Raw genomic sequence first — 3,871 nt, 5'->3', positions numbered from 1 at the left:
GAAATGCTCCTTCGACGGGATTTGAGTACAGGAGGATCAGGGGAGGGGCTTCCTTCATCTACTTCTTCTAGAGTAGATGATTCTTCCTCATTATGTAGTCTTCATCTTTTACCTAATGATGGGAGGGGCGTAATTGCCAAGATTATATAGGATGTCTTTTTTACTATTTACACATGCATACAAAGATTTTTTTGATAGTTTCAAAAGCATTTCAAACTCTTGAAATTAAAGGCTTTGGAGACTTTGCTTAGCCCTTTTCTTTATGAGCTTAAGTTTCTCTCTGACCTACAACAAATGTAATGAAGTTGTTATAATATTTAAATTATTTTCCAAACTCGTTAATCATAGTTTCCATCCAGGAAAGAGAATTAAAAAATGCAAAATCTCTCTTTTAATCTTTCTATTTCTCTCTCCTATTTCTCTTTCCCTCTCTCTCTCTGATTTCTCTCCCTTTTTAGATCTCTCTCTCTCTAAAATTTCTCTTTTCTCTCTCTCTCTCTCTCTTCAGTTCTCGCTCTCCCTTTTTTGAAATCTCTTTCTTTCTCTCTCTTTATTTTACCTCTCTTTTAGTCTCTCTTTTTTCTTTTTTTAATCTTTCTCTCTTGGATTTCACTATTTCTCTCTACTATTTTTCTCCCTCTCTCTCTGTGATTTCTCTCTCTTTTTAGATCTCTCTCTCTAAAATTTCTCCTTTTTCTCTATACCATCAATTCTCTCTCTCCCTTTTTAAAAATCTTTCTTTCTCTCTCTTTCTTTTACCTCTCTTTTAATCCCTCTTTTTTCTTTTTCCTTTTTTAAACCCCCCTCTCTTTCTCTCTCTCTCCACCCCTTTTAATCAAATGATGGGTAGAACAATGGTTGGGTTAGGCAGCGTGTTACAGCCATGTCTTCAGTTTGATTCTTGGAGGGTGCTACCTAATGGTATTGAGGAACAATGTTGATTTTGAGATTAGGGGTGCCATTATGAGGTCAACTGGACTGGTTCTTGTCTCCTCCCCCACCCACCTTTTCTCCCATCCTTTTAGACTTCTCTCCATGTTACTCTCTCTTCTAATTTCTCTCTCTCTCTCTCTCTCTATTTATATATTAAACAAAAAAAGCTCCCATTTTGCTTGGCCCAAAATCATTCGACTTCACCAAGGCCAATATTAAGGTGCAATACCCATGATCCTTATCATTGGGACTACACTTGGATGGCATACAACTCATTTTTTGAAAACCTTTTTTTTTTAATATGCATGTTGTGGTATGAATGACTTATCTAATTTTCTTTCAAGCAAAGAGAATTCTTTCTCTTTTCATTTAACTTTTATATTCACCATGCATTCATAAGATTCACGGATACCCACAACCACTCCTTTAGGAAACCTAAGCAAAACCTCATCGAGCCTTAATAATATGGGAATAGAATTAGGCTAAAATTTGAGATTAACTTGTGTTTCAAAAGATATCTATTAACTTTCTTTACTTTACAAATGATCATTTCATTAAAGCATTTTTATAAAATTTTATCAAAACTCTTCCTTCAAAAATTGACATAATTTTTTTACTTTAAATGATTATTTCAAATCAAATGATTCATTAGCTAAGATTATTTCTTCTAAAACATATCTCTGACCATTTTATCAAACAAAAATTATCGAACTTTCTTTTCCAATGCCTAATGAACAATTTTCTTATTTTAAGGATTGACTCTTACATCTTTTCTTGCTTTATAAAATTTTAAATTTCTAAAACACTTTAACATCTTTACCATCCACCATATTGCATTTAAGTTGAGGAAATGCACCAAGAATGAAGAATGCCACAAAAAAACTAAGCCTCATACCAATGGCTGGTGGACCCCTTTTCTAGTCTGCAAAACAAATTCTCACTGGTGAACCAAAAGAAATTTCGGGATGCTAACAATATGGCTCTGGTGGTGAGAAATTTCTTCTCACAAACAAGCTTGTAATGGAACACATATGATATTTGTTCTTAATTCTATATCATTATGGATACAAAAGTCTTGACTTACATCATTATGCAATGTGATCTATAAACTAGTTGTACTTCTCATCTCCCCAGTAGATTTGTTCACCATCCATGCATCTTGCTCTTGAAGTGGTCAACAGCTTGGATGAGGGCATATAGAACAATTTTTTCTTCTCAAATTAGATGTTTCAAAAGATTATGACAAAGTGAGACGGTCTTTTGGCACTTTAGGCTTTCTTATTTGGGATTTTGTGAGGATTGGGTGAGGAAAAATATGACTTTTGTGCTTTGTTTGTTGTTGCCTTTAAGAAGGGAGGGAACCACTTTTTGTAGCCATAGAGGTCGATGACAAGGGGACCCTCTCTCTCCTCTTCTCAAGCAAGATGATCTTATGAAATTACACAGTCACATGCAAGCTACAGTGGAGGCAGTTCTTACCCACAAGCAAGAATTTCTTGCTAGAGTTATATATTCTATGTCAGTCTAGTTTCTTATTAGTTCTTCTTCTCTTATTGATTGTGATGATGTTCTGACATGAGTTACTCATAATTTCATTAACTTGAGATGAAATGGATATGAAATAAAGAACAGTAGACCGCGAGATCTGAGGGTGAAGCCAGCAATTTTTTTTAGGAAGGGCTGAACAGTATTTGCAAAAATTATACAAGGGCCAAACAATGTTTTTCAAAATTTTTATATAGGCCAATTTAAAAATTTCTTAAAATGTAAGTATCATTTTTTTTTTCCAAAACATGAGGGGGGAGGGGCATGGCTCCTGCCAGCTCCCCCTCCTTCTGTCGCACCCTAGATCCTTACAATAAGATTATTTGGCAAATGATACTCACTATCATGGGTGTCTTTGGTACATTGATGTATCACCAGGATTGGCTTCCTAGTAATGGGCCATACTTGTGTTCATACATCCAGAATTTGGAATTTAAGGCGACGGCACAAATATTCACTAATCTTGATTATATTGTGATCAACAGTCAATAATTCAATAGAAAAAAGCCTAGTTATAAAAACTCTCGGCTGTCTAGTTATCAACCAATAATTTTCACATGGGCTATGAAAATCAAATCTACATTAGTAGATTTTTCAAACAAACAAAGCCGCTTATCATGCATATCTAACTTTAGTTTTCTTTTGATTTGGAAACATGGTGCCTACCAAGTTAATATTTTCCACATATCACCTGCTTTTTCATTCATAATAATATGTGGAAAATGGAAAAGTGAGTTGCGAACAAGGTTGGCATCAAGAAAAAAAAAGAAGGGAGAGAAATGTTTAAAAATGGAAATAAATCGGCTTGTTGTTCACTCTATGAAAATGGAAAGAGAAGGAAGATTAAGGTAGTGCTCTGCAGGCTGACATGGTCCATGATTGGTGTTAAATAAATCCAGAAAAATTCCCAATCCACAAACTTCTACATCACCTACACTTCCTCTTTCTCACATTTGTCGGATCTCTCATTGTATTATGTAAAAATTTGGAAGCATGATTTTTTTTTCCAAATCCAAAATTTTATTTATCCCATCCAAGTTGCGTGATCTGACCATTGACTAGAAGTAAAACTTGTTCGTGCCACGAGGGAATGCCATCGACCTTGCCAAACTTAAGGCTGGCCATCCCTATTTATGAAGAGACAAAGCTGATGATGTCCAGGACTCATACTAATCCAGTTTTGCTGTTTTATTCCAACAAACTCTGTTTGACAGAACTATGAGCTCCGAATGGGATGTTAAAGGTCTCTCTAACAATAGCAACAGGGCATAATCAAGTGGCACTAGCCATGCAAAGTTGGCCCAGACCAATTACGTTCTCAGGGTTAGGTTTTGTTACTAGTCTTTTGACCTATTTCCTGTCAACTGGGCTTTCTTTTTTTAATTTCTTTTTG

This window comes from Nymphaea colorata, unplaced genomic scaffold (assembly GCF_008831285.2).
Source record: "Nymphaea colorata isolate Beijing-Zhang1983 unplaced genomic scaffold, ASM883128v2 scaffold0600, whole genome shotgun sequence".
Lineage (NCBI taxonomy): Eukaryota > Viridiplantae > Streptophyta > Magnoliopsida > Nymphaeales > Nymphaeaceae > Nymphaea > Nymphaea colorata.
The sequence above is the reverse complement of the archived record's forward strand: the minus strand, read 5'-3'. Positions refer to the sequence as shown.